Below are 7345 nucleotides of genomic sequence, written 5' to 3'. Positions count from 1 at the left end.
TGGTCCCAGGCCCACCAGAAAATCCAGGTCGCAATGGGTTTATGGAAGGCCGGTAGAAATGTTCACCCTTTCAAACTCTTCCTTTGCACCACTGGCGCTTTCGAGAAAGACGGGCCGTATCGCCGCGAGAACTCCTCGTCCGGATTCCGAGACGGCCTTGGGCCAAAGTCCCCCTGAGGAAGCCGGAACCGGTTGAAGAGACCCTCCTCTCCGCAGCGCTTGGGCGGCCTCTGGCCAAGAGACAGATTTGCATACCTCTTAAACGCCTGTCAGCCAACAACCAGGCTGTCATGTCAGGTTTCATTTACACAAGGCACCTGGTGGGAACTCAGGTCACCAGCAAATAAGCAAAGTTGTTTCAGCATGCGTCAAAGATGGGTTACAAGCCCTGGAAGGAACAACACAGAGACAGGCAAAGTCTCGAGTCTCTCTCTCTCTGTGGTTTTGTGTGTGTGTGTGTGCATCATGTTGGGTGAACTCACATAAAGGAGCATTTGAGTCACATTTGAAAACTCGCAATGGACTGAAATCGATTTTCTCCCCTTCCAAAATACCCCAGTGGACACCTGTACTTCCTTGCTGACCCTTTTCGTTCCCCTGTCCAAACACATTTAGATCCTCTGAAGCCGGGAGGGTGGGAGTCGGCCCTTGTAAACCGTCAGGTACCACCACCCCCTTATCTCTTCCAATTGACCACATGGTCAAGGGAAATATTTCTTCAGCCAGAGGGTCCTTGGTTTATGGAATTCACTTCCAGAAGAGGTCGTGACAGCTGTCAGCCTGGTGAGCTTCAAGGCAGGATTAGACAGATTCATGGATGCCAAGTGCATCATAGGTGGTGATTGAAACGGATGTCCATGTGCCGCCTCTATGTTGGTGGAGGCAGGCAGGGTTCCCTTGGGTCCCACTTGTTGGGGGTCCAGGGAAAGGGAGGGTCTTGCCTTCTCTTTCTGCTCAAGATCCCCTTGGACAATTGGGGGGCCACTGTGGGACACAGAATACTGGACTCGATGGGCCTGATTCAGCATTGGCTCTTTTTATGTTCTTACATGTTCTTATGGTCCATCTGATCTTTTTGCAGACTTGCTTGGTCCATGCCCCCCAGGAGCTGTAGGAGAAGACCAGGGAAGGGTCCTTGGCCTTGTCTCATTGCGCTCCCAAGAGACCCAAGTCCAGCCCACCTTGAATTCTCTTATGGCAGTGATGGCGAACCTTTTTTTCCCCAAGTGCCAAAAGAGCAGGGGCGCGCACTATCACACATGCGCAAGTGCCCACAATAATTCTTCAAGGCCTCCAGAGGGTGAAAACAGCTTCCCCAGCCTCCTGGAGGCCCTTTGGAGGCCAGAAATGGCCTCTTTCCCAACTTCTTCTGGGCCCAGTAGGCTCGTGTTTCAACTTCCCCAGGCTCCAAAGGCTTCTCTGGAGTTTGGGGAGGGTAAAAATGCCTCCCGCCATTCCCCCAGGAGGCTCTCGGGAAGCCAAAAACGCCCTCCCAGAGCCTCTGTGTGAGTCAAAAATCAGCTGGCCAGCACACACATGCACATGCACACTGCAGCTGAACTAGGGCAATGGCTTGTGTGCCAGCAGCTATGGCTCCGTGTGCCACCTGTGGCAGCTGTGCCATAGTTTTGCCATCCCTTATATGAGCCACCGAGGTCCAGTTCGGGGCGTTTTGTTCCCAGCTGAGTCCAGTCCTGGCTGAGCGAGTCTCGTCTCTCCGTCTCTGCTTCTTCTCCGGAACCATTTATGGGAACCGCAAAAGAGAGACAATCTTTATTGCTAATTCATTAAAAACACATAAAGAAAAAAAATCTAATGGCGGATTAGCTTATGAGGGCAGTTTTTACAAGTGGGCCCCAATTAGAGTATGTACAAAACAATTACTTTCTAGTAAAACTCTCCACTTAATCTCTCTCCTTGTTTGCCCTGGGTAGCTTCTTCAATCACTCCCGGGCTTCCTATTCCCTTGGGAAGCAACACACAAGCAGGACTCACACCACAATGGCAGCTTTGCTGGGCAAACCCCAGGAAGGAGGGAGCTGGCCAAGAGACACCCCCCCCCGGGTTGTGGGGCTGCCCTTCGCAGGGAGGGGCCGAGGCAGGTTGGCAAGAGGGCTGCCCTGAACGTGGTTGGGAGAATAAACGCCCCCAACCTGTCCCAGCTCTGTGTTAAAGCTAAAGTTCAAATACCAGTCACAATTTACAAGCCACAACATTTGAATTAATGTACAAGGGTAAGTCATGGTTTGTGGGATAGTGGCAATAAATGTCCAGTCCATCCATCATAAGAAACCTAGGTTTATAATCTGAATGTCTATAATAAAATGGAGAGAAAGAGAAGAGAGGAGAGAAAGAGAAGAGAGGAGAGAAAGAGAAGAGAGGAGAGGAGAGAAAGAGAAGAGAGAAGAGAAGAGAGGAGCAAAGAGAAGAGAGAGGAAGGGAAGGGAGGGGAGGAGATAAATTCTTTATTGGCTCTGTGTGATTGGACACACAAGGAAAACTGTGCCTGATGGAACCTTGGGAAAACTCCAGCCGTTCTACTTTTTATGACAGGCCCTGAGAGCTCCTGATGAGCACATTCATAATAAGTGACATGTCTTTGGCACAAGGAAGCATGGATAATGCACCTGGACAGATAAACAGGCGCAGGAGCTTGGCAGTCACGCAAGCAATTTTGCTGTGTCACCTGCGCCCCTAAACCAAGGGAGCAGCGTGGTTGCCCCAAACACACCACTCCTGGAGGATTCGTGCACCTCGTTTTCTCAGACGCAAGCCTGGAAGAGCCCCAATTTCCTTTCTGGACAACCCACTCCTGGAGAAGGAAGAGGGGCTCACAGACCCCAGCCGCCAGCCAACAAGGGTCTGGTATGTTTGTTGTCTGAATCTGAATGAATAATATTTTTTAAATGTTTTAAGGTTTTTAGAATGATTTTTAGATTGGTTATTTATATTAATTGGATTTCAGATGTTTCATTGTATATTGTTAAAGGGTTAGGAGTTCAGGAGAGAAATGTTTTTAACAGGAAAGTGAACCCAAGAACAAGGGGGCACCATCTGAGATTATTTGGTGAAAAGATCAGAAGCAATGTGAGAAAATATTATTTGACTGAAAGAGTAGTAGATGCTTGGAACAAACTTCCAGAAGACGTGGTTGGTAAATCCACAGTCACTGAATTTAAACATGCCTGGGATAAACATAGATCCATCCTAAGATAAAATACAGGAAATAGTATAAGGGCAGAGTAGATGGACCAGGAGGTCTTTTTCTGCCGTCAATCTTATTTTATTATTTTATTATTTTGTCCAATACACAAAACATATAGAAGAGAATGGACATGAGGTAATATATATATATATAAATATATATAAAAATAGAGGAGAAGATATATGAAAGGAAGAACATATATATGATATATGAGATAAAGGAAAGACAATTGGACAGGGGATGAAAGGCACACTAGTGCACTTATGTACGCCCCTTCCATGTTTCTATTGTTTTATGCTACGTCATGAGCCACCTCTAGTCTTCGGAGAGGGGCAGCGTACAAGTCCAAATCAATCAATCAATCAACCAACCAACCAATCAATGTGAGTTTTGCTCCAAGTACCACCTGGCCTCTGCAGCAAAATAGCAAATGGAAGGACTGCCACCTGCTGGCAGCACCAAATATTTCACCTTAGTAAACAGTACATATGTAATAGAGGAGTTTGTTTTATACGTTCTATTAACATGGAAACCTGCCACTCAGTGGTTAGATCACTATGAATTAAAAGGCTTAGCCCCTCTGTATTTAACATAATGGCCTAAAAAAACAGCCAGCCAAACTGCTAGCATCTCATTCTTAATGCCATCCCTGAGACAGTTAAAATCTTACCATACGATTAAAGAAATGGACTGGGTTGTTAAAAGCCGTTCGACCGTTTAAAGTCTAGGCAGAAAAGGCCTTTATCGTCTCACCTCCCCAAAATATATAATTTGATTGTTTGACCATTTATAAGTCATGGCAACCGATGCGTCCTGGCCTTCATTTGCAACGTCTCCAGAATTGCTTTTCCGCTAGATGAGAACCTGGGTGAAAACTTTGTTATTTATATTGTGGTGGATTTTGCTGTTCAAACGGAACATTTGGAAGCTTGGCTGCCGGCATCTTCCCTTGAACCGATTAATTGCGGAGGTGAGAGTTGATTGCCGCTCTCCAGGAGGTGAGACGCCGGGACAGGTGCTCAGGTGAAGGCAGAACAAGATTACCTGATTGAACAAATAGACCTGCCAGCAGGAGAAAAAAAAATCCACAGGGTCTCTTCCCCCCTCCCCTTCTCCTGCTGTCAGTCCTCAGGTATGTTCGCCTAATGATGTGCCTGTCAAAGTTGCGAAGAGACCCAGGTAGTTGGTGGAGAAGATGAACCTTCAGGTCTTCTTCACTGCTGTTTGCTGACAGGTGGGCTCGGATAATGATGGGAGAGCTTTTGAAGGGATGTAGCCAGGTGGGAATTCTTGACTCATTCCACTATTTCGAGGAGTTCCATGGAAGGCTTTGTTCGGAGCTGCTCAGGGATAATGGGGCAAAACATCCCTTCTGCCAGTCACGGCTGAGCTTTGGGCTCCTGGCATCAACGAGGGAGATGGATTTCGGTGAAGGAAACAATGGCCACCTTCCAGGAGATTTTGGGTAGAGCCTGGCCAGGCTGGGACGATGGCACTGGAGCCTTGGTGCCCTGGCGATGCCCCTCCGAACCTTCTCAATAGGACTCAGAAGCTGAGAAGAAGGGCTGACGACAGCAAGGTCCAATGAGCACACAGGGCGCTTGGCGTGGAAGCCATTGATGTTGGCTGTGGATTTTGGAGGTCGTAGTCTTCATATGTGGCCTACTTTCGCAAATTACTCAAGACCCACCTTTGTCGCCAGGCATGGGGGAGTTAGGATATTCCTTCCCCTAGGCCATTACAAGTTATGCATGGTATGTTAGTGTGTATGTTTGGTTTTTATAATAAGGGTTTTTAGTTGTTTTATTAAATTGTTTTTTATCATTTTTAGCTGCCCCGAATCTGCGCAGAGGGGCGGCATACAAATCCAATAATAATAAATAATAATAATACTGCCGCATGAATCCCAGCGACCGGTTAGGTCCCACAGTCGGCCTTCTCCAGGTCCCTTCAACTAGACAATGTTGCCTGGCAGGGCCGAGGGGAAGAGCCTCCTCTGTGGGGGCCCCAGGCCTCTGGAACCAGCTCCCCCCGGAGATTCATAATGCCCCCACCCTCCTCGCCTTCCGCAAAGTCTTAAGACTCACTTATATCGCTAGGCTTGGGGCAATTAGATCTTAGCCCACTGGCCCATGAATAATAATAATAATAATTATTATTATTATTTGAATGGACTGAGAGAAACCGATTGTATGGGAATGACTGGTTTTTAGATTTTATATTTAGATTTTATATTTTATATTTAGGTAATTGGACCCGAAATGTTATATATTGTTTTATTATATGTTGTGAGCCGCCCCGAGTCTTCAGGGAGGGGCGGCGTAAAAGTCCAATCAATCAATCATAGGCCCCAGGCCTGCTGGCAAAGCCAGGTTTCGTGGCCTTATGGAAGGCCAGCAAGGTGGGAGCAGTATGGACTTCAGGGGGGAGTTGATTCCCTAGAGCCGGGGCAGCCAGAGAGAAGGCCCTTCTCCGCAGCCCCACCAACCTTCATTGCTTAGTCGACGGGACCCGGAGGAGGCCAAGTCTGTGGGTTCTTCTAGGTCCCTGGCAGGTATGTGCCATGAGACGGTCCCGTAGATAGCCTGGCCCTGAGCCATATAGGTGATACGCAACACCTGAAATGTCAAAGACCTAGGAAGCTCCAGGATGGGGAGCCTGTCTTTGAACTTGCAGGGCCCTCTTTGAGGACGGAAGCCAGCTCAGTTGGCTCCAATGGCGATGGCCTCCTCCTGGCCCTGCTGAGCCTTTGAGCCAGGGAACGCTGGGGATTCTCCAAAGTGGCCCATTTCCCCCAAACCGATTGCTGGTGGTCAACCTTGGGACGGACGGCGCTGGCTCGTCACGCAAACACCGGGCTTCCAAAGTCGTCCTCGTTATTGGCAGCCTCCAAAGAAAGCAGCTTTTTCTAAGTGAATTGATTGGAACTATGTGCCAGCATCCTAATGGCTGGCACGTAATTGAATTCTGGGAGTTGAAGTCCAAATATCTTCAAGTGGCCACGGTTGGGAAACACCGGGACTCTAGCAAGCCTCTCCTACACGCCTGTGTAAAACGGTGCCAAATTGAGTGGGCAAGAAACACAACACCATTACTGGATGGAATTTCCGGTGGCCGTTGGCAAAAATGACAAGTAATTTGTGGATTTGTGACAAGTGTGTGGACTCCGCCAGTTTGCATGAGATATTCATAAGGCCCTTCTAATCCCAACACCACCCTCCAGCTGGAAGCCGCCACAAATTAAGTTCAGCAAGAGCTGTTCTCGAAAAGACCCTAACAAGAAAAGAAGGCGACTCGTTGGCCAGCGCCTCTCCTTCTGCCCTTAATTCCTGCACACCTGGGCACTTTGAGCAGTGGTGTCAGTTGGCATCATTAGGGAAGCAGCTCAGGAGATTAAAAATACAAATAAGCCAGAGAGCGAAAAAGAACAGCTTCAAATAGCAAAAGTAAAGATTTGGAGGCTCGTTTTCCGGGCAGCTGTTTAAACGAGAGGAAGGCGATTCCCGTCTGCAGGAATAGCCATGGGGCAGAGAGGGTGAGAAAGGGGTTTCACTGCCCAACTTCGACAATATTTGAAAGGGGATGTTGGTTTTAAAAACGAGAGAGAAGAAAGCAATGGATTGAGTATTATATAGGGTTTTATATTTGCCGATGACCCTAAAGTGTGCAATAGGGTTGATTTTCCTGGAGCTGTCTGCAATACAGTAAATGATTTAGCTTTACTAGATAAGTGGTCAAAGCAATGGAAACTGCAGTTTAACGTTTCCAAATGTAAAACAATGCACTTGAGGAAAAGGAATCCTCCATCTGAGTATTGTATTGGCAGGTCTGTGTTAGCAAAAATTTCAGAAGAGAAGGGTTTAGGGGTCGTGGTTTCTGACAGTCTCCAAATGGGTGAACAGTGCAGTCAGGTGGTAGGGAAAGCAAGTCGGATGCTTGGCTGCACAGCTAGAGGTATCACAAGCAGGAAGAGGGAGATTGTGATCCCGCTGTATAGAGCGCTGGGGAGACCCCATTTGGGATACTGTGTTCAGTTCTGGAGACCTCACCCACAAAAAGATATGGATAAAAGACGGGCTACCAATATGGTGGAAGGTCTTAAGCATAAAACGTATCAGGAAAGACTTCATGAACTCCATC

Source organism: Erythrolamprus reginae, chromosome 12 (assembly GCF_031021105.1).
Source record: "Erythrolamprus reginae isolate rEryReg1 chromosome 12, rEryReg1.hap1, whole genome shotgun sequence".
Lineage (NCBI taxonomy): Eukaryota > Metazoa > Chordata > Lepidosauria > Squamata > Dipsadidae > Erythrolamprus > Erythrolamprus reginae.
The sequence above is the reverse complement of the archived record's forward strand: the minus strand, read 5'-3'. Positions refer to the sequence as shown.